This window comes from Orcinus orca, chromosome 16, assembly GCF_937001465.1.
Source record: "Orcinus orca chromosome 16, mOrcOrc1.1, whole genome shotgun sequence".
Taxonomy (NCBI): domain Eukaryota; kingdom Metazoa; phylum Chordata; class Mammalia; order Artiodactyla; family Delphinidae; genus Orcinus; species Orcinus orca.
The window spans coordinates 58,640,977-58,665,207 of NC_064574.1; positions in this window are offsets into that span (position 1 = coordinate 58,640,977).

Genomic DNA, 24,231 nt, shown 5'->3' on the forward strand with positions numbered 1-24,231 from the left:
GCTGCTGCTCCATGGCTCTGTAGCGGGAAGGTCACGGCCAGGCGAAGGGGAAGGTCCTTGGCCGTCTGCAGCTGCTTGGCGAGGGGCAGCAGCTGGGCCCCGGGATCCCCACTTCCTTAAAGGGAGGTGGCGTAGCTCCTACCCAGGGCTGGGAGAACGCCTCAGGTGCTCCCTTCAGAAAGGGCCCCAGCTTCAGGCAGGTGCCGTGAGCCTGGTCCATGTCTCCATCTCTCAGCTGTTGGGCTCCATTGAGCCTCAGGTTCCACGCCCGGAGGGCGGGCTCCTTACATTCCTGTCTCGCAGGCCAAGCACAGCCCGGCGCACCAGGGCGCGGGGAGCCTGTGCGATGTCGCTGCCACGCCAGGGGAAGCGAGAAGGGCTCCCCACTGAGGACAGTCAGGTGAAGTCGTGCTGAGGCGGGCAACTTTCCTGAGCACACCGACGTGCACCAGCATGAGCTCTGGAAATCCCTGGAGATGGGATCACGGTTCTTCCAGAAACTTCTGACTCTCCACCTCAAGCCTGGCCCAGAAACAGCCGGACCTTCTGGGCCTTGAGGTAAAACCCGAGTTGAGTGCAAGGCATGAATGGGGCACCCCACTCGTGCCGAGGGTTGAGGTGATGTCGGTGGAAAGTGTGGGCCGCTGCTCCGCGTCCAGGCTCGCACTGGCCGCCAGCAGGGGTTCAGCCCCAGTAGGTTCCTCCGAAATCTGCCCATGAGGCCTGCAGCTGAGGTTGGACCCCGCTCTGCACCGGGGGCCTGCTGGGTGCCCGGTGCTGGGCCGGGACTGGCCTGCAGCCTCGCAGGCACATGGACACTCGTGTCATGACGACTTTGGTCTAGAAAAAGGCACTCGCTGGAAGGATGCCCAGGGAAAAGGTGGAAGACCGGCCTCAGGACGGGTAGAACCAGGGACAGCAGCTGTTGGGGGTTCGGCTCCCTCCTGCCCCAGGGCTCCCTCCAGAGTGCCTCAGAGCCTCGCTGGGTCAGCTGGGTCAGCTGAGGGCCAGGCCTCGGGGTTGGTGGGAGGAGGCGGCGACAGGTCAGGGGAGCGGGGCGAGGAGCCGGGCAGGCGCTATCCTGCAGCACAGCCCTGCCCTCGCACAGGTGAGGAAACAGGCCCAGCAGGGCTCTGCAACCTTCCCACGCACCGGCCCTGGAGCACAGCCGGCCTGCGCTTTGTGCTACCCCCAGGCTGCTGGGCCGAGCATCCCAGGCTGTTTACAGGAAGGAGGCAAGCAGCAGTTCTGGGACGTGAATGGCTGTCGGAATCATCTGGAACACTTGTCCACCATCTTGAACCACGTGCCATCCCAGACGGGGTCAGTGAGAGCCGAGATGGTGTCCGGCAGGAGACCCTTGCACAGCGTGGCACAGAGGGCCTCCCGGCTCTTAGGGAAATGCCGGCCTCTCTTCAGGAGGCAGAGTCTGGAGCCAGGTCACCCCCGCATGCTTGGGTTTCCTGTCTGCAAAGCAGGGACAGAAACAGGCTGACCCGTGGCTGGCTCGGATGGGGAGAGCCTCACAGGCTTAGTGCTCGACTCAGGGCAGGCGGCCTGGGGGCCCCGGGCTCTTGGTGTGAGACCCTCAGTGGCAGCTTCCACCACCCTCTTCCCGGGAACGGCACGTGGCCTGTTTGGTGGCCTTGGGCCAGTCACTGCCTCTCCTAGTCTCCAGTTCTTTGTCTGTAAGGCAGGCTGAGGAGCCCCCAGGCCACGTGTGCCCTCCAACTGGAAGTGGCCCTGGGGGAGGTGCCCGGCAGGCCTAGCCGAGCCTCCTCTGACGGTACCTAGAAAGTGGAAAGGCAGGTGAGGGCGGGCGGGCAGTGTTCTACCTGTGAGTGACCTTGCATCCCGCACAGGATGACCACTTCCCAGCTGGCCGCCGGCTGGAAACCCCTCCCCCTGCTGTCCTGCCTCCTCACAGCCCTTAAGGGCAGTGGGGAAAAAACCCTCAACATCTGAAGTGCTTTTCTCCGAAGGAAGATAGGCTTGAATCACCAAACCGGGAACAGGCGGGGGCTTCCTGGGAACTTACTAGAGTACAGATGGGGCCGTGCAAGGCCTCCCCGCAAACCCCCCACCAGAACCTCTGCTCCACACCCCCCCAGCTCAGCCTCCTCTGGCCCTGCCAGTCCTCCTCCTGGGCCACAGCCATCCAACCCAGCCTGGTTTCCCCCCAGAACAGTAGCAGGTGCCCACCTGGACACACCAGGCTCAACCTGAATGTCACTGCCACCTGAAACCACCTCCCTAGTTCATTCAATCTGTGTATCCGTGCCGAGGCCCCTGATTTGCAATGGCTTCTGTGCCGGGCTGGGCTCCACATAGATAAATGATGGTGAATAAGATGGAAAGAAAGGCAGGAGGGCATGCTGAATGTGAGCCTCGGCCCAAGGCACCTGCCTGGGCGGCCACTCGAGGCCCCTGAAGCTGTTCCAGGAGGTTTAGCCTCCGTGCCGAGAGCAGTGGATGCAGTGGGGGTTTAAAAGCCAAAAAGTGATGTAATCTGATGCGTGTTGCAAGAGATCACTGGGCCTGCAGGTGAAGGACAGTCAGGAGAGGCCCATCGCAGTGCGGAGGGGTCGCTAGGGAAGTGGGTGGCCCGAGGCATATTTAGGAGGTAAGACCGACAGGTTTGCTGGACTGGCCACAGGGGAGAGAGCTCAGTGTCCCCCGAACAGCCAGCTGTCACCTCCTCTCTCCACTCCTTTCTTCTTTGATGTGTTTGCTTCTCTTTTACTCTGTTGCTTCCACTGATCGCCAAAGGATTGCAGAACCCTGGTGACAATTTGGCAAAGCATAGAAAAATAGTATTTTCCACAATTCCACCATGAAGGGACAGCTCCTGTCGGCACACTGGCAGATTTACTTCCAGTCTTTTTTCTATGCATTTTAGCGATTGACATAATACAGTGGGTGTGATTTCATGTCCTGCTTTTGACACTTAGCCCCCTGGTGTCAGCATTTCCCATGTTACTGGAAGCTCCATTTCCAAAGAGTATAAAATGTGGGGGGACGTGTCCCTCGGGTTAGCTGTTGCCCAGGGGTGGACCTTAAAGTTGCTTCCGCTTTCATTATTTTAAATTACCCTGCAATGAACACCTTTACACATAAACCTTTGTCCATGTTTTATATTATCAATCCCTAGAAGAGGTTCCGAGCATAGGTCATAGAAACATAAATCACTTTAAGGCTCTGGCTGTAAACTGCCAAGTGGCTTTCAGGTCGGCCCATCGACACTCCCACCAGCCATGTGCCATTTCACCACAGCTTCCTCTGCCTGAGTGTTGCCAATTTTTAAATCCTCCCCATTCTTACAGCCCAGCTCAAAGCTCACCTCCTCTGCAAAGCCTCCTGGGATTTCTCCTCTCCATCCTCCACTTTCCGAGGCCAGTCGCTCCCCTCCCTCCACTTGCCCCGAGTCCATCCCAGCTGTGGTTGAGTTTGGTCTGATATTCCCAGGCATCAGGCAGATGAGTCCCCCACCCACCCAGCTTCCTGGCCCCAACTAGCCAGCACATTTTGAGCCGCTGTAAGATGCCAAGAAGCTTCCCCAACAGCCTATGAGGTCAGCATTATGCTCTTTTACAGAGGAGGAACTGAGACGCAGCCCAGAGAGGCCAAGTGATTTACCCAAGGTTGCACAGCTGCTAAGTGGTATTGCAGGGGCTCGAATAGCAACAACTCCTGCTTAACGGAGACTTTCTTCAGGCCAAGCCCAGCTAAGTGAGGTACATGCCTGATCTCATGTACCTCAACAACCCTACCCGACCGGCACAATTATTATCCCCATTTTACAAATGAGGAACCCGAGACCCAAGGTCACCCAGCTCAGGAGTGGTGGAGCCTCAAGCCGTAGTCTGTTAGGCTTCCAGTCACATCTCTCGCCTCTCAGCAAAGCCAGGAACCACCACCCCACGTGCGAGGGGCCAGGCCAAGCAGGCCCCTCACCAACTCCAGCGAGCTCCCAGGAACTGCTTGGATCCTGCCCTATCTCCGCATCTTCTCTTGAACCTGCTTATCTCCTGCACTTTATTGACTTGGCTTTCCTGCCAATCCACCTGGGCAGGAACAGCCCTTTTGGGGCACCCACTGCCAAATACCTTGGAAACTGCACCGTCTGCCTGGCCTTGGTGGCATCTGTCACTGAGAAGAGGTGACTCAAAGCCCCACCTCCCTCTGGCCCCTCCCTGGGAGGCCCCGGTGGGCAAGGAGGAAAGGTTTCACTTCCCCCATCGTTTGAACATTTATTCAACAAACATTGATTGAGCACCTACTGTGTACCAGGCACTGGGGAGGCAGCAGTGAACAAGTCAGACAGAACTCCGTGCCCCTGGAGCAGACCTCCCAGGAGCGGGAGGCCAGCAATAAAAAAAAAAAGTATAGAAATTCCGTAGTGACTAGAAAAAGTACTGAGTGCATGAGAAGATACAAATAGAGCTGAGGTAGGGGTCTCAGGCCAACTGGTGAGAAGAAGAAAGGCGCTGCTGCAACTTAATCAGGGAGATCAGGGAAGGTTGTGCTGAGAAAGGACATGTGAACAAAGATGGAAGGAAGTGAGGGAGGGACAGACATCTGGGGTTAAATTATCCCAGCCAGCGGGAACAGCCAGTGCAAAGGCCCTGGGGCACATTGGAGGCACTGTGAGTGCTGGTGTGGCTGGGGAGGACTCAAGGAGGGTGAGACCTGAGATGAGTAGCAATAATGGGATGGACTGGGAGGCCATGGGGGCCCTTGGACTTTTCTCTGAGGCAGATGGGGAGCCCTGGGAGGACTGTGAGGAGAGGAGGACGATGTCATGACCTAGATTTTAACAGGGTCACCCAGACTGCTTCTTGGAGAAAATTCTGGATCAGGGTAAGAATGGAGGCAATTGCCAAAAATCCAGCTCACCAATCTGACGAGGCCCTGTAGCTTTGCTCCTAGGGCTACGTGTACACACGCTTACGTGTAAATGTGCACACGTCCACACACGTGCACGTGCATACACACACCCGTAGACCTTGGGACCAGACAGACCCAGGCTCCACCCCTGACCCCACAACCAACTTTCTTTGTGACCAAGAGTCAGCATCTTCCCATCTCTGAGCCTCAGTTTCCCCTCCTGGAAGATGGAAGTTCAGACACCTTCTTCCCAAAGTACCAATGGGCAAATTTGCAGTTTGCCGAGAGGAGGGATGGCGAGTGGGTGGCCCCCAGCGGCACCCACACAATGACCCTTTCTCCTTGACGTGCTGTGGATGGTGAATGAACCGGTTACCCTGGCTTCTGACTCCAGGGAGTGGCTGCCGGAAGGTGCCTCTGGTCAGGATTGTCCCAGGCTGGGCAGGGAGCTGCAAGGGACCACCTCTGCCCTTAGGGAGTGCCCAGCCTCTGGGGAGGCATCCCCATAAACAGCCCACCACAGGGTCCAGCCGAGGGTCTGGGACCCTCCAGGCTCACAGATCCACCTTGGATGCTTCTAAATTGTGAGACGGTAACCGTGAGAAACACACGTGGAAGCACGTTCCGAAGGTCGAACCCACACTTTCCTGCCCTGCGTTACTCCACAAACACGTATCATCATCCTCGTCACCTTTACCTTCACCTTCACCACCTTCATCCTCATCCTCATCCTCAGCATCATCTTCATTCTCATCTTTTTTATCTTTATCCTCATCCTCACCTTCTTCATCTTCATCCTCACCTTCATCCTCATCATCTTCATCATGTTCTTCATCTTCATCTTCATCACCATCATCCCCTTCATCCTCATCCTCAGCATCCTCTTCATCATTGTCTTCATTATAATCTTCATCACCATCTTCTTCATCCTCATCTTCTTCTTCGTCAAAATCCTCATCCTCGTTATCGTCTTCACTAGCCTTTACAAAGCGTCACCTCGGTATCAGGCCCTGTGCCAAGCATATTGTTACGCTCCATCTCATTTAATCCTCTCAATAACCTTGTGAGGTGGGTACTATGATCTCCCCATTTTCCAAACTGAGGCACAGACAGATTACAAGACTTGCCCAAAGTCACAGGTCTGGGGGACAGAGCTGGGATTGATTTCCACGCTGATAGGCCTGCTTGAGTGCCCTGACCTTGACCCCAGCCCAGTGGGGAAGCCCCAGTCATGGCCCGGGCCCTGTTGGCAGGCTTTGTACGCAGGCCCTGCCCTTGCTGGGGTCACTGTACCTCGTCCACGTCTGCACTGATGCCCTGCCTCTCCCTCAGGGCTTTCCCTTTCCCTGGGTCAGGGAGGATCGGCCCTGCTTCCCAGAGAGGGCAACTGAGGTGGGGAGAGGCAGACTTACTCAGGTAGTAAGCGCAGGATTCAAACCCAAGTCCTCTCCCCACACTGCGTCCGTGGGGGGCTGGTGAGAGGGGGGCAGCCTGTGAGGCTGGGGACAGTGTTACCAACCACGGAGTATACCCCCTCCACCGCAGCCTCCAGGCTCTAAAACCACCCTCCACCCCCCTCAAGTTCCCCCAGTGGCTCTTGATGTCCCCACTGGGTCCCCCCAAGTGAGAGAGATGCCTTGGGGTCTCAAATAACCTCAGATCACAGGAGAGAAAGTGATTCCCCTTTTCTTATTCCCTTCTGGTCCTTCAGGTGGAGGCAAAGAGAAAACCTCCATTGGGTGCTTGTCTATCTTTAACAGCCTTTTGAACATTTCCTGATTTCCCCTTTTTGCAAAAGAAAGAACCCCCCTCCTGCCGCCCCCAATCTTCAACTGGCAACCTCTGGAGCCAGAACTGTTTTATTTTCATTGTGCTTGTTTAGTTACCCGCTACTTATGGCAAGTTGGACTGGTGTTTCTCTTGTGGTGATATTGTGAAATGTCCTTTTTGATTAAAATTAGCTTTTAAAATAAATTTATTAACCATAGTGAGACATCACCTCACACCTGTTAGAATGGCCGTCATCAAAAAGATAACAAACGCTGGAGAGGGTGTGGAGAAAAGGGAACCCTTGTGCACTGTTGGTGGGAATGTACATTTGTGCAGCCACTGTGGAGAACAGTATGGAGGTTCCTCAAAAAAAAATTAAAACTAGGACTACCATACGATCCAGCAGTTCCACTCCTGGGTATATATCTGAAGGAAATGAAGGCGCTGTGTCAAAGGGATTTCTGCACACCCGCGGCCCCTTGCCGCATTAGTCACAATAGTCAAGACACGGAAACAACCTAAGTGTCTTGTCAATGAATGAATGGATAAAAAAGATGTGTATATGTTCACAATAGAATGTTATTCAGCCACAAAAAAGGAAGGAAATCCTGCCACAACCTGAGACAGCATGGATGGACCTTGAGAGCATTATGCTAAATAAAATAAGTCTGAGAAAGACAAATACCGGCCTATCACATTTACATGTGGAATCTAAACAGACAAATGAACTCATAGAAACAGAGATCGGATTTGTTGTTACCAGGTGAAAAAAGGGACACCAGCTCTGGCTCAGCCCAGGAGGATGGGTGTGGGGCTGTGTAAAGCCCGAGAGGACGGAGGGGGCACAGCTGAATGTGGGTGGCGTCTAGGTTGACGTGGCTGCGACACACACACAAGCCGAGGGAGGGCCTGAGACTGTGCCCACCCCGGTGTCCTCAACCTGTGAAGGGACTGCAGAAACTCCAGAAGTTCCCACGCGCCCAGGTCCTAAGGATTCCGGAATCCAGCTAGAGGCTCGAGGGTTTGTGTGTCCACCTGGCTCAGGTCTCGGCCTGGGTCTGCCGAGAAACAAGTGGCTGAATGCAGCCAGGGTGAGGTCTCGCTCGGCCACACGTCCAGCTTCAGCCCAGGCTCTCGCCCCCTGACCGAGCGCATGGTCACCAGCAAGACGAGGATGGCCAGTGCTCTCTGCCCGTACAGCCCCGGCACAGAATGGCTCAGCGTGGGGACGGCCATGATGGGCAGGACACCTTTGAAGGAAACCTTCAGGCAGCCTGTTCCTAGAAGGAAGGGCCTCACCCAGCGTTTACCTGCTGGCACCAGGTGCCCGTGGCCGGCAGGCTCTGTCACATGTCCCCTTCCAGGGGAGACAGCGAGCAGTCAGGGCGCCTCGGGCGGGGCTCCTGTGAATCCGCCCTCCCGTTGGCACCCAGGAGGTGGGAAAAGCAGGAGGCTCCGACTCTGAGGTCCCCTTCCCCCTCCACCCCTGCCCCAGGCAGGCCTCCTTCTCCCCTCCCTGTGCCTCAGTTTTCTCATCTGATTCACGGAGACAGTAATACTTTCTTCCTGGGATTGTGCAAATTAAATGAAATCATGTGTAGGCTGGCGGGGCTGCTTCAAGGAGCCTGGACTTTGTCATGAGCCCATGAGCCCAGTGGAGTTTTCAGGGGGATAAAATGTAATAAATAGAACAAATTTTAAAATACATATTGATAGGCTGAGAAGAAAGAAAAGCAAATCCCAGGGGCCAGCAATAAAGAGGGAATTCAAGGTAGGCTGGACATGACCTAAGGTGGACGCTGGAACTTCCTGCCCACCTGGGGCCGGCAGACGGGATCTTGGAACGGAGCCTGGAGGGGGCCAGGGGTGCAGAACCAGCATGACGCAGGACCCTGTGAGGCCGCCCCCCCAAGAAAGGGGGCTGCACTCTGCCCACCCACCCAGGGATGCAGCTGAAGACAAGGGGGCTGAAGCATCTGGTGAGAACTTCAAAGTCTGAGACTGGGAGGGTGGGAGTGGGGCAGGTGGGTCTGGGATCCGGACTGATGCTGCCCTGGGTCACTACAGTCTCAAACCAGAGCATCCTATGAAGACCTGTCTGCCGCTGGCAAGCCCCCTGCAGTATCAGCAGAGCAGCCTCAACAGGCCTCTGGGGAAGCCTCCCAACTTGAGGCAGGTGGGACGCCCGTTCGCACAGGCACAAGCAGGCTCGAGATCCTCCCACTGAAGATGAGCTCACAGTGAACCTTAGAAACCACCAGAGGAATCCCACCTGGCGGGAGGAGCCTCACCTGGGCGGTCTTTACCCGCCGAGCAGTCAGCAGCTCTGCCATCCCCTGCCCCAACCCCCTGCCTGTCTACACTCCCAAACCTGGGAAACCACGCTTCTCACCAGCTCCTCGTGGGAGCCTGGGGTTCATGTTGAGGAATTCCGGGGTGCGGGAGGAGCTGTCTCCCCTGGGTACACGAAGTGAAGACAGAGAGAGCCCAGGTGCAGTGTGCAGTGGGGAGACCACAGGCACTGAAGCCTCTAGAAGTCCTCAGAGAACTGGAGACAGCTGCGGGGCCTCCCGCAGGGGCTGAATGCAGGATGGGAGAGCTGTGAATCTCCAAGAGCTGAGTGTGAAGATGCCCGTGATCGGAGCAGAAACCCAAGGGATCAACCAGGTCCCTGCCATCACAGTCCCAGAGCGAGGCAGATGACTCGAGCTGTGTGGGGCGCCCCGGGGCTGGTACAGGAGAACAGAGGAGGAGTCCCCGACCCAGTGGCGGAGGCACGGCTTGAGAGGTACAGTGACATTTTTTTCTAGAGACGGTGGCAGGCCTGGATTCAAATCTGACTCCACACAATGGTGCTGAGTTTTCATGTGCCTCAGTTTTCCCCTCTGTGTAATGGGGGTAACAACAGCCCTCCTCCGGGGCCCTGGGAGGATTGTAGAAGATAATGCACTTGGCGGGGCAGCGGCTGGGAGCCCAGGCCTGCAGAAGGATGGCTGGGCTTATTATTAATGAATGAAGATGAGTCACCCAAATGAGCCACCCTGATCGATCTGATGCAATGAATGGGCAGATGAGAGAAATGAATCAATGAATGAAAAGTTAGGTACTTGCCTGCCGAGAGGGGATCTTAGCCCCGGGGAGGGGAGGAGATGCCCGCCCTGAGTCAGAACCTGGCCAGAGGTCAGATGATGGCTCCCCACGGCACAGGGCACACACCCATGACACCCCACTTAATCACTCCCCCGTGGTAACATGCCAAGGGCCTTAGCGGGATCCCCCGAATCACCTTTCCTGCAGGCCAGGCCTCCAGGCCTGCAGCTCAACTAACCCCCACGCCCCCAACCCCAGGCCAGGCAGACACTGAATCGGGGCTTTTGAGGGGTGGGGAGGGGTGAAAATCCAGACTCAGCAAAGAGCGTCCCAGCAAGTCAGAGGCTGGCCCCTCCCTGGAGTAGGGGCCCCCCTCCCATGGCTGCAGAGCTCGGAGGTCCCTGGGGTGGGACCGCGTGGCCCGCCTGTGCCCCTCTGCTCTGGGATGAGCCTCTGGGCGCTGAGGTCACACCTGTCAGTCAGCCCCGCCCGCCACAAGGAATAATAGTAATGGCAACGAAAGGTTTACGGAGCCAGGCACGGGGCCAAGGGCTGCCGCTCATTTCTTCATCCAGTTCTCTTACCTATGGGGTGGCGGGGACGGGTGGAAATGATGGAGCCCCAGGGCACAACCGACAGGCCACTGATTTTAGAAACGACAGTCCCGGGTGTCCTTCATCTAGTGGTCTCGATAGCCCCATTTTGCAGAAAACTGAGGCTCAGGGTAGCCTAGCAGCCTGGTGAGGGGGATGGGAGGGGGGAGACTGTCGGGAGCGCTTGGGGAGGAGGGGCAGGAATAAGGAGGCCTGGGTGTTGACTCAGGGGATGGAAGGCTGCCCCTGGCGATCCCCGCAGGGGAATTTGGTGCTGGGGATTTGAGCAGTTGGAGTCTTAGGCTGGGGCTTTCTGGCCCTTCCTCTGGGGCCCCTTGGGGAGTGGGGTGCTTGTGCCTCCATCCCCACCCCAGGGCTGACCCTCACTGAAGCAGTCTACGGAGCCTCCCTGGGGCATTAATTTGCCTAAGAAAAGGGGACCACGGCAGAGGGGAATGCCAACTCAAAGGAAGGGGCTGGTGATAATGGTGCTTCAGGCAGACTTGAGTCCGGCTTCCTCTGTGGGCAGGGAGGGTGGGGAGGCCTTTCTAGAACTCGGCAACCCTCTGGGCAGATGGGCACCCATGTAATTGGTCTGTGGGCCAACCAGCCCCAGATGGTTCTGGGAATTGGAATCTGGCCAACTCGAGGAGATGCAGATGCTTTCTGTGAAAGGGGGTGGGGAGGGGAGGAAGCAGCCCTGAAGCAGTTTCTCCTTCTGCTTCGAAATGTGGTCACAAGGGAGCCCTTCACCCCCCAGATTGTGAACTCAGGCCTGGCTCAGGTACCACCACCAACACCACCACCAACACCCCTTACCCCATGGATGGGGCATCCTCTGTCTACAGGGCACTGTGCTTAATTAAGTACCCCCTACACGGGGTCTCCAGAAGTCCCACCATAAAGCATAAGCAGAGGCTGCTCTTTCCCCATCTTCCAAGAAGCCAAGAACAGCCAGAGAGGCTGAGTAACTTGTCCAGAGTCGCACAGCTCTGGAAGGTGGAGCCAGGATCAAAACACAGAACCAAAGGATTCTGGGCCCTTGTTCTTTTGGCCCACACACCTCAGCTGCCTCCAGAAATGTTTGCTGAAATTACAGACCTGGTTAAGTTTATTACAGTCTGTCCATACCATGGACTCTCCACATTAAAATGATGATTTGGAAAATTTGTTTCCTCTGAGAAAATGCCCGTGGTCTTTCATTAAGGGAAAAAGCAAGTTGCAAGAGTTTGAAAACGACAACTCTGTTTTCGTTCATTTAGAAAGTGTTTGCATAGAAAAACAAGCAGAAAACAGTTGTATGTTACAATGCTGGCAGCAGTGACCCTGAAGGAGGGAGAGAGCGGTCCCACGGGGAAGGGTGGGGCGCAGCCCACCAGGCATGGTGCCACAAAGCTGTTCTGCCTTATCTGTGACAAGAGCTCCCATGTCTTGGGAAAGGGGACATCCCCTTTAATGGGTGTCTGAGGACCCCAGAGCAAGGGAGAGTGTGGCAGTGTCCAGGTGGGGAGGCTCAGGGGCCCTGTGGGTGGGGTGGGAGGGGCTCGGGGGAGGCACATTGGTGCCCAGGCTGACTCCTGTGCCTGGGCTATCTCCTCTTCCATCCTCATTGTCAAACCTGTCAGTCTTTGAGGCCAGCTCAGCTATCCCCTCCTCCAGGAAGCCTCCCTGGATATCCCCACTTAGCCCTTCTCTGGACTTCTCATATGAGACTTGGTGCTTCCAGCCTCCTCCCCTCAACCCTGACCTCTCTGAGAGCCATGGACGCAGCCATGTAGGGTTCATTTCTGTAATCTCAGCCCCTCCCATGGGGCCTTCTGCAAAGTGGAGCTTGGTGGGCTCATGGCCACCTGGAATTGCACTTCTCCTCCCACCAGGCCCTTTTCATGCCTCATCTCATGCAGTTCTCACCACCATCCTAAGGGGCGGATACCACTGTTCATTCCCATTTTATAGATGCGGAAGCCGAGCCTCAAGGAAACTAAGTAACTCTCCCTGGGTCACACAACCAGCAAGTGGCAGAGCCAGGATCCAAACCTGGGTCGGGCTGTGTCTGCAGGGTGTCTCGGGGGTTAACCTTCCTTCGCCATGCTACATCTTCAGAAAATGTTAGAATCTGGTTTCTCGTTCTATAGCTGCCATAAAGAGGCCCAAAGCATAGCAGCCTAGGTCAGATGTGAGCTCTAGACTTGCAGTAACTCACATGTCTGTGGTGCCCTCCCTCAGTTCTCCTCTTTGTCAATCATGAGAGGTAGGCACGTATATCCCCATTGTACAGATGGGGAGATTAAGGCCCTGGGGTGGGGGCCATCCAGGGCTCCAAGGCTACCTGGCTCCGATGAGGATAAGCCCTGGCATGGTCCCTGAACTCCTGGCTTCTGAGTCTGGCTCAGTACGTGGAGTCACCGAGCCCCGTCCAGCGCCGGCTGAGAGGCATCTGAGAAATCGGCTTCCAGCTCAAAGTCCAGTTTGCTTTTGGGAAAGGAGCTGGGGGAATTGGGAAGGGATGTGGAGCGGGTCAGGTAGCAGGCAGGCGTACTTCCTGCTGGAAGAAAGTCTACCCGTCACTTCTGGGAAACAGAGTGGCTCAACAATAGCATGGTGCACTTTGACCCCAGAGGAGCACCCAGCTGTCACTGTTGACGGCACAGCTGGCCTGCTTGGAGTCTGTATGTCTGAAATCCAGGTGTGCCTATCCGGCCACATGTCTGGCCGCTTGTCTGACTGCTGGACAGGGCACTCAGCTGGGGCTTCTGCCAGCTGTCTGGGGAGCGGGGAGCTGGGGTGGGCAGCCCAAGCTAGGTCATCCCAGCTGAGCCCTGAGCTGGCTTTGCCGGGGCCCAGCCCCTGCTGATGAGGCAATGTGAGTCCTGTTTCCTGTTACTGTGGCTATGCAAATGGGGGGTAATCAGGGCCTCTCCTGGAGCAGGCTTCCCGGAATGATGGCATTGATTGTCCCGAGAAACCTGGCCCCAGTGGGGCCCCCACGGGAGGGGGAGGGTGTAAATGGCTAAGATCCCTTTCTCTCCTGGTGCAGCACTTGATGCAGGAGCCGGAGCTGTGTGCTGGGCTGCTGCCCTGCTGGGAAAGCATCTTCAGCTCAGACCTGGGCGGATTAATCACGTGGCCAACCCACCTGGCCCAGCCTTCCGGGAGAGCCGGGTGGCAGCTTCCACATCTCCTCACTGTGTCCTCAGCTCGTGGGACGCGGGGGAGCAGGAAGCAGAGGTGGCCTCATTGGCTGTTGGTCCCTGTCCCAGAGACGGCCACAGCCAATCCCCTCTTTACAAATGAGGAAACTGAGGACCCCAGGGTGGTCTGGGAACTTGCCCAGATCTCTTCCCCTCCCACTCACCTGGATACATCCCAGCACCGTGGCAAACCTCTGGTTGCCACCAGAAGCCTACTGGGCCTCTGAATCCGTCTTCTGGTTTCTGCTGCCTCACCAGCCTAGTGGGCCAGCCCAAACCTGGCTAGCTGGGATTCTCGCCATACCCCTGGCTGCCCCCCGACCCCGCACCAGTCAGGCTGTCTAAGGGGTCCTTCTCAAGCTCACATCTGACCATTTCACTCCTCCACCCTGGCATCAAGTCCTCGTTCGAAGCCGGGCCCCACAGATGGCCCATCATCAGGCCCCTCCGCTCTGTGTGGCCTCATCTCTCAGCACCCCTGCCTCATGCATACCCTGGAGGCTTCCAGAACTCCTCCGAGGTCCCTCTTGAGCCTCCGTAGCTTTGCTCAATCTGTCGTCTTTTCCTGGGATGGCATTTCCTCCACCATTGCTTCTCTAACTCCTATACATCCTTTAAGACAGCACTGCCACCTCCAGGTAGCCTTCCAGATACCCCCAGCAGGACCAGGTGCCTCCTCTGGGCTCCCCCAACCCTGCTTGTCCCTCCATCACCGCATGTGTCATGCTGGGCTGTCATGGCCACTTTAGCTCCCGTCTCCTCCCCTGACCTGGGGGCTCCTTGAGGAGCTGGCATAGAGATGGCAGGGAGATAGCCTACAGGTTTGATGAAGGATTGGACATGGTGGGAGGTAGAGGGAGGTGTCAAGGAAGGAGTGACAGGATATTGCACTGTTCCTTTGCCAGAATACTGGGGGTCAGGAAGACACTGAAACTTTGGTCACCTTAGAGCCTTCCACCGTCCGATCCCCCTTCCCACATTAGGAATGTCGCTGTCCTGCCTACCATGGGCCTTGGGGCAGGACAGAGCCGCCTCCCATTGGAGGAGCACAAATAGGCCACACCTACTTTCCCATCGTCCCTTGCTGTGACCATGTGACCCGGGCTCAGCCAATCAGAGGCACCTGCTCTGGAGTTAGCACTAGGAGCTGGCCATGCAAAGGAAGGATCTGGAAAGTCTTTTTGGAGGGAGCCTGGGCAGCATGGAGTTCCTGGGGCAGCTGTGAAGGAATGTGGGCATCGCCAGGCTGGCTCTGTGGCAGCATTGGAGTTGGGCTTCTTCATGTGGGCTGCCTGCCCTCCTAGGCCTTCGGTGAGCTCCCCAATATCTGTTTAGTATGTTCTTCTTCTGTTTAAATGAGCCACGGTTGGATTCTGTTGTTTGTCACTAAGAACTGTGGAGTCCCCTGGGGAGACAGGGCACCACTGGAGTCAACTTGAAGGAGGAGTCAGTGTTTCTGGAAGGACAGGAAGTGCATTCGCATGCAGGAACAGCTGACCAGGGTCAAGGTCAGGCTTCAGGGACATATAGGGAGTGTTAGGCGTGACGGCTCATCTGGGTTTGGAATGTGGGGTTCAAGGTGGAGGATGAGGTAGGAGATGTCAGGGGTCAGATCCAAGACAGCCCCGAATGCCAGGACAAGAGGAAGCGTGGATGCTGTCTTGCAGGCAGTACGGACCAAATGACTGCTTTAACTGGAGGTGTGCTGATCAGATCTGTGTTTTAGAAAACTCACTCTGCTGCTCGGGGGAAGCTAGACCAGGGGTGGTCTTGGGCATGCCCCCCCCTGCTTTCTCTGAACCTTACCTGGACAATGGGGGACCCCCTCTCCACCTTGCACCACCTTGCAGGGGAATGAGCAAACCCAGGGTAGGACCTGGATGCGGACACTGGGAGCTGTTAGGGACTCCATCCCTTCTTGGATATTGAAGGGCTTTCTGGACCTTTTACCTCTTCCTCTTCCCCGCCTGCTGCACCGCAGAACCTGTGTGGGACGTGCCTGACCTCAGACTGGACCAAGCCTGACTCCCTCCCACCCACCCCAGGGAGCTTTGGGACTCTGGAACGCCTCTTAGATCCACCAGGAGTCCTCCTTGCCTGAGCACCCTGGGGGTTCCTGGAAGCAATGGGAAGGGGCATTCTGGGATGGGCGGTCTTGACTCTAAGCCTCCTACCGAGATTTAGCGGTGGCTATTCCCCATCCCACACCCAGCCCTTCAGCAAGGCCTCCTGGCCATGTGTGTACACCCCTCTCCATCCCTGTGGCCACCACCCTGGTCCAGGTGCCCCCTCTCTCACCTGGACTGCTCGTGGCAACAGCCTGGTCTCCTGAACCCCACTCTTCCACTGTTCCACTTGCCCTCCTGCTTTGCCTGCTCTCAGGACGAGGTCCAGGCCTGGGCCTGCAAGGCCAGGTGGAGGACCCCTGCGTGGGGCTCCCCGCCCACCCCTCTCCATGCTCCTACCCCACCTGCCTTCCCTGTCTGCACCTCTGAATCCTTGTGACCCCCCTGCCTCCTTCACACATGCTGGTCCCTCGGCCCTGTGGGACTGGTTAGTTGAAGTCAAGCAGGGGCTCCCCCCTTGGGTAGCCTGGGCCCTCTGCTCCCCATGGCTCCACCCCCCGATCTATCATGGCACTTGTTTTATCGTCTTCTTAGACGTGAGGTGCATTTCTCATCCTTGGTCTACATCAAACGGGGTATCTGGGGAGGGCGGTGGGCTGGTACAGGCCACTCTTGGTTCATTCATTTATGTCACTTCCCTGCACCTAGAGACAGCTGAGTTTGCAACCTCCGAGGGCTGGGGGCCACCTGAGAGGAGGGTGTTATCCACCAGCTCTGTGTGGACAGCGGGGCCGGAGGGAGGCCACAACTCCCGTCAGGAGGCCCCTGGGCATCCCCACGAGACATGAAGGTAGCTGTGGGGATGGAGAGAAGCAAACATTTTCCAGAAACAGGAGTCAAATCAGGAGTATTCAGCAGCGGCCGCAGATGCTGTGGGTGCCCCGTCCACGTCCCCCAGCCCTTCACAGCCTCCTGCCTCCTCTCAAGGAACTTCCTCTGCAGCAGTCAGCACCTGCCCTTCTGTCAGACCACCATTCACTGGCAGCACCAGCTTTGCCTGCACCCAAGAGAGCCGAACAGCCTGGGCATCCACTCCCGCAAGGGGTTTGCCCCTACCAGTCCCGGGACGTGGGGGTAAAAAGTCTCCACCTCGCTCGCCTGATCAGGTCCCCCGCGGGGTGGCCCTCACTGCTCCGGCGTGAGGCCCCCGCGGGGTCCGCCCCCTTGCCGAGCTTCCCCCCACCCATGTCTTTCCTGGGAACACAGCTAGACCCTCACCTCGGGTCTGCTTCCAGGGAACCCACACTGAGGACAGTCGCTGATCAGATCTGGGGGCTGAGAGGAGGGGAGACGTTGAGTCCAGGCTACGAGGGCGGCTGTCCTGAGACAGGGCACATTGGACTGGGAGCCCCGGCTGGAGGCAGGGCAGGGGTGCAGGTTTCCTTGTGGACAAGTTGCTATATTGGTCACGTTGCCAGAAGTGCACTGGGCAGTTCACCATCCAGAAAAAAAGGTGCCCCAACCCGGTGAGGCTCCCCTCCCAGCGGGGGGCTGATGAGCCTTTTCCTGGCCTGGATGGGCGGGCACAGCTGAACCCCGGACATCTGCACAGGGCAGAGGGAACCAAAGGGAGCCTTCCTGGAAAGTGCCTCCCGGGGACAGGGCTGGTCCCAGAAAGCATGAGTCATGAGCAAAGCAACTCAGTCGGGCCCCTGCCCTCCCCCTCCCCAGGGCCAGGGCAGGCAGTGCCTCCCAGGCGCTTGCCCCAAAGGGACTCAGCCTCCCTGTCATCCTCAGATCAGGACGGATATGGGGACCCCTCCTCCTATCTCTGCCTTGATCCCAGGCAGCCCACAGACCCCCCTGGGCCCAGAAGACGTGCCCATCAGCAGGTGGGGTGGCTGGGCCTCAGGACTCACCGGGCTCACACGGTGGCACAGAGCCTCAGCCAGCTTCCTGACACCTTTCTGCTCGACCAAGCTGATGCTCCGGTTTCCCACATACGAATTCCCCAGGGCCCGGCCCCGCCCCGCCCCCTGCGCCGGCACCCTGTAGAGTCATGTGGCATGTGGGTACCAGTCATCCGAACGCCCTTCCCAGCACAGGACAGGGAGAGAGCCCAGCTCTGGGTGGACTGAAGCCCAGGGCACCCTGACCTCAGGACCCCTCAGCCCCTCCCTGCACCCCTAGACCCTCCCACTCCTCCAAATGATGCCTCGTGGTTGGTGGCCTCTGCCCTGCCGCTCCCAGCCGTGAGTCCTGGGGCAAGGCCAGAGCGTGCACAGGGAGGATGGGGGGCTGGGTGGGCAGGTGGTCCTGGAGTGGGGTCTCTCTCTCCCTCTGGTCTCTCCTGGCCTTCATAACCCTCTCGCCCAGCTCCTGCCCTGGAAGGCTGGCTCGGCTGTCCCTGTAGGCCACCTACCGTAGCCTGCCTCCAGAGCTGGGGGCAAGGGACTCGGTGGGGTCTCCAGTCTCCTGGCCCAGGTCAGGATCCTGGAAGCTTATTATCAATAACAACCAAATCTATTACGTGTTTACCCCATGCCTGGTCTTTGGCTGAACAATTAGGCCCCTTGTCGTTGTACTGATGATCCCCATTTTTAAGATAAGGAAACTGAAGCTCAGAGAGGTTAAGCAACCTACCCCAAGGCACACAGCTAGTACATGGTGGGACTCCTATGCGACTCTCAATCCCCGGCCTTTGTATTCTTCATAAACCCATGTTGTAGACTCAGCCATGCATACTTAAGGGGGGGCTTCTGGCAGCGTGAGAAATATCCACGAATGAATAATCATAGCTGCTACTCTCTGAGGGCTGCCTACGTTTTTATTTACTTATTTGCCATTCAGGTGATCTTTTTGAAAAGATGGTTCAAGATGCCAAAGGGACAAAGAGGTTCCCATCGCCACCCCTCTGTCCCTCAGCCACCCTCTCTGATGCAAGTTTCTTAAGTTTCCTTGGTGAGATAGTTAATGCATTCACCCCAATCCTAGTATACTGTACATACTGTATTAGTTATCTATTGCTGCATAACAAGTTACTCCCCTACTTAGCAGCTTAAAATATCAATAAATCTTTATTACCTCACAGTTTCTGAGGGTCAGGAATTTGGGAGCAACTCAGCTGGGAAGTTCTGGCTCAGAGTCTCACATGAGGTTGCAGTCAAGTTGTCGGCTGGAGCTGTAATTATCTGAGGGCTCAACGGGGACTGAAGGACCCACTTCCAAGATGGATCACTCATGTGGCTGTCGGCAGGAGGCCTCAGTTCCCACCACACGGATACTTGAGTGTCCTCACAACATGGCAGCTGGCTTCCCCCGGGCGAGTGGTCCAAAGGGGACAAGGTGGAAGCTGCATTCTCTTTTATGACCTAGGCTCGAAAGACACACATTTCTGCCATATCCTATTAATTACACAGGTCAGCCCTGGTTAATGTGGGAGAGGACCACACAAGGGCGTGAATAATAGGAGGCAAGAATTATTGTGGTTCACCTGGAGGCTGCCTACCACACGTATTGTCCTGCACCTTCCTTTTTTTCACTGAGCAGTGGTCTTCAGAATAGTTCCATATCAGTACACATAGAGTGACCTCATCTTTTTAAATGCGTGGTATTGCACGTGGGTGCCCCATGATTGATTGATTTATTTATTCAGGTTTTCCCGAATGAGCTTTTTGGCCAACCCAATATTTACCCAGTCCTGTATTGAGGTCTCTGTTGTGGTTGTTCCTGATTTTTTGCTGTTACAGTCAGGGCTGCAATGACTGTCTTTGTACAGGAATTATTTCCAGTATATCTGGAGGAATAATACTCAGGGATGGAATGGCTTAGTCAAAGGGTGTGGTGCTTTGAAAATGTAGTCATAAAATTTCTGATGAAGAAAAAAGAGAAAAGCCCACCAAGTGGACTTTTGATGAACTTAAGCAAGGGAGTATTGCAGAAGCGATGATGCTATGTGACATCCGAGGCTGGTTCACGAAAGGCCATGCAGTTCCCACCTTGTTTGCTGGAATGCTTGCCTTTGGAGCCCTGAACCACCGTGTGAGGCTGCCAAGCTGTAAGAAGGCCCAAGATACATGAAGAGGCCACATGTTGGCACATGAATCAACAGTCCCAGTGATACCCAGCCTTTGAGTCATGCCAGCGAAGATGCCACTCATGAGAGTGAAGAAGAAGCCTCCAGACATTGAGTCACCCCCAGCTGAGGCCTTAGACTTCATGGAGCAGAAATAAACCGTAGAAAACTGGAATAAAGGGTATGGGTATTTTTTTTTTGTGCCAAGCACTTAACACACACCTTAGCTCATTCCATCTTCCTAACAATCCTTCAGGGCAGGTATTATCATCCTCATTTTACAGATTGGGAGACTGAAGCTCAGAGAGGTTTGGCAACTTGCTTAAAACCTCACAGCAGATGACTCAAAGAGCTGAGATGCTAACCTGGGTCTTTCTGACTCCAGACCCACCCTCTCATGTGGTCACAGGGTTGTCTGCTGAAGGAGAGAAGCAAGTCACTGTACCAAACTTTCAGTCTTAACCGTATGGAATTGCTAGACCTGAAGAACACACTGGGTTAGATTAGAAGTTCCAAGCCTGGGACCTTTGGGAGCTATTTTTGGCAATAACCCCATGGAAATTGTGTGTTTATTCTCTCTGCCAGTGTGGTTTAGTCAGGGAAGACTGTGTAAGCTCTCTATTATTGCCAGGAATTCAGTTCATTGAGAACCTTGACGGGTCAGAGGTTTTTTCTAGCAGTTAGTAACCCCTTTGATTAACAAACAAATGAAGATATTACTTCCTTTAGTGGGAAGAAAGCTCTCCAAACGTGGGATTCTGTCTAAGCACTCTGCTGGGGAGTAGGTGGAGTCCCCATCCCTGGGTGATTTCTCCCCTACTGGTGGTGGGTGGTATTGCAGCTCAGCTCAGACCACAGGGAGGTGAGAGCAGCTTACACAGGAGACCCACTTCCAAGGAAGGCTCCACTAAGAAGCAGTGCTGCCTGACGGTGAAACCGGCCGTCTCAGGAGTCAGGTGTTCTGGGTTTAAATCCCCGCCCTGACATATGTCAGGAAAACAGAAACCACACCAGGTGTTTCTAGCAAAGGAAAATGGTTACCTGAATGATGGGTCAAATCAGGGTATGATGAGCACCAACAGGACGGCACCCTGAGCACTCGCGAGATGGGAGGGAGACGGGGAGACGGTTTTCCAGAGCCCAGGAGCCGGGCCACCCGTGGGCGGAGGAATGGCCGTGGAACTGCTCAGGGGGAGGACTTTCCCACGGGAGCTGGTGCCACAGAGAAGTCCCCGCTGCTGCCAAAGATGCCACCTGATGCAGAGGGAGACCCCCACCCTCCGCTTCTCCCCTCCTCCACCCTCCAGTCTCCTGCTGGCGGAACCCAGCTGAAACCAGGGCCAAGGCAGCCTGGGAGTGTCAGTTCTCACCACACAGAGGTGAGCGGGAATGGCTCCGAGAGCAAGCAGGCCAGTGCCTGACACCTGTCTCTAAATGCCACCCCGGGCAGGAGACAGCCGCCCAGGTGGCTTCCTGCTCTGGGCCTTGGTTTCCTCCGCTGAAAAGGGGGATAACATCCCACCTCACAGACTCACGTGAGGGTCAAGAGAAACAACCCAGGGAAATCTCCTGGCCCAGAGCCTGGCCTGGGGTCAGTGAGCCCTGCAGGCCTGGGGGCTGTCAGGAAGTTGCCTGTGCTGCCCCAGCGGATTGTTCCCAGAGGACCCAGGTCAGATTTGAGGACAGGAGGGTCTGGGAAGGGGGGTCAGCTTTGCTTTGCAACAATGTGTCACCTGTCACCCGCCTTTTGTATGCAGGTGTCCCAGACAAGGCTCTGCTCTCTAAAGCCTGTGTATGTGTGTGTGTGTGTGTGTGTGTGTATGTGTGCGTGCAAGTGAGGGTATATGTGGTGTGTATGGGTAAGTGACATGTGTGATGGTGTGTGAGTATGTGTGTCAGGGTGTGTGGTGTGTGTGAGCGTATTCGTGTGTGTGTATAAGAGTGTGTGAGCATGTATGGTGTGTGGCGTTTGTGTAAGAGTGTATAGTGTGTGTCTTTTGTGAGTGTGGAGTGTGTGGTGTCAGATGTGTATGTGTGTGGTGTGTGGGTGGGTGTGAATGTACTTGTGCCAGGGTGTGTGTGTGAGTGTGTGTGGTGTGTGGGGCCGTGTGGAGGGTGTGAGTGGGGCTGTGAGGTGAGGGTTGGGCACTCCACCCTTCTGAAATCAAGCTCCAGAGGAGCTCTTTGAGACACCCCCAAACCACACATGCCATGCCCTAGTCTCAGGGCAGAGTCGGGGGGCCTGGGGAGTGGGGTTCTTCGACTTGAGACTAAGCTGCCTCTTGCTGACTGTGTAACCTCGGTGGCCCACGTAACCCCTCCTGTGCTTCGGTTTGCACATCAGTGAGATGGGGATAATACCCGGGCCTCATAGGATGGTTGCGAGGATTCCAGGGGTTGCTACTTAGAAAGTGCTGGGCCCAGGCCCCGGGGTGTGGGAACCATGGAAGGCGTTAACTGCTGTTATTGCCAGCGCCTCGGTTTCAAATCTCACTCTGGAAACAATTGTCTATTTGCTTCAGTATAGGTGCAGAATTTTATCCTGTCGTTTTCTCTCATCATTGTATTTATTTAATCTAAAGGAGTGATGACAACCCCTAACCGAAGGACTAAAATCAGCAAGGCTGACCACACCGAGGGCTGCAGGGGATGCAGACCCCCAGGCACTCTCAGGCCCACTGCGGGGGAATGGTAGTCACTAACCCCCCCCACCTCAGAAAACCTACACAGCCCCCGGGCCCCAGCAATCCCACTCCTGGGGGTTAACCCCGAGACCCCAGGGGCCCTCCGCCACAGGCAGATGCACAGATGTTCACAGCAGCAGCAGCACTCAGGGAATGTCCCAGCAGGACAGTGGATAAACAGTGTGATGCATCCATCGGACGGAACACTGCTTGGTGAAGAGAAAGAACAAACTCCCACCTTATTAACAGCGTGGATGGAGGTCACGGACACAGTGTTGAGTGAAAGAAGTCCGACATAAAACCTCACACACCGTATAATTCCACTTATCTGAAGGTAAAATTCATCAACGGTGGCAGAAACCAGAACCAGTGACTACGTCTGCGGGGAGGAGGGTCAGGGTGGTCTGAGGAAATCTTCTTGGGTACCGGAAGTGTCCTGTATCTTAAGCCAGGTGGTGGTTCCTGGGCATCCACCTATGTCAAAATATATCAAGTTGGACACTTTGTATGAGCACACACTATGATTGTGTGTTTTACCCAATAAACACTTTGGAAAATCATTTTTAAAAAATAATGGATGGAGTCTAGGAAAGAAGTACGGACACCTGCTACAACATGGATGAGCCTGGGAATCACCATGCTCAGTGAAAGAAGCCAGACATGAAAGGCCACAGACTGCATGACTCTATTCGTGTGAAACGCCCAGAATAGGCAAGTCCACAGAGGAGAGTAGGTTAGTGGTTGCCAGGGGCTGGGAGCAGGGGGGTGTGTTGAACGAATGCTAATGGGTACAGGGTTCCATTTGGGGCTGATGAAAATGTTCTGGAACTAAATGGAGGTGATGGTCGTATAGCTTTGGGAATGTACTAAATGCCGCTGAACTGCACACTTTAAAATGATGACTTTTCTGTTATGTGTATTTATTACAATTTTTGATAAAGTAATTTAACTGATGGTAAAGCAAAACAATTGAACCTCCCTCTTGATCCTCACCATGCTGCTGAATGGTGCCCTATTTTCTCCATTCGGCAGGTGAGGAAGTGAAGGCCCAGAGAGGTGAGTGATCCGTCCGGGGTCACACAGCCTCCCAGACCTTGGCTGTGAGCCATCACCCATTGTTGCAGGAAGGGTTCCTGGAAAGCAAGCTGCCCCGCGTTCCTCGTAGAGATCAGAGGAGCCACAAGAACCCCAGGCCAGGGCAGAGATCCCCACCCTGGACATTGGTGACACTTCCCCTGGGGCGGGGGTAGTGGGGGATGGCAGGGGGGACGTGCAGATCTCAGCCCTGAACAGCGTGTTCTCTCGCCTGCGGTTCTCGGTAGGCTGGGAACAGCCTGTCCTGATGAGTTTCCTGTTGCCTCTCTCACTGCCTGCTGGCCCCACGGCTGCCACCCCTGCTGGGCCCTGGAGAGGCTAGTCTCTGGGGCTCCCAGCAGGGAGGGAGCTATCTTGAGCTGAAAGCCATCACAGCTTGCAAGCCACCTCCCCTCTTGGATCTCCCTGAAAATTTTTTTTTTCAATCCAAGTGGTGCATGGCAACATGATAAAAGATAAAATACAGCGAAACAGAATGGAAGCCCCACCCCTGGAAATACCTCCCTCCTTCCTTCTTTCCACAAACATTTTTTGAGCACCTGCTGTATGCCAGGTACTGCTCCAGGCACTGGAGACACAGTGGTGAACAAAACCAAATCCCTGCTATTGCACCATTTACATTCTGGAGGGACTGTGTGTGTGTGTGTGTGTGTGTGTGTGTGTGTGTGTGTGTGTGTTGTTAACTATAGATGTAGATGATGGAGAATACAAGCTGAGATGTCTGTTGAGCACTTTCTCTGACCTGTTCCGTGTGCTTTACACATACCCACTCAACTAATC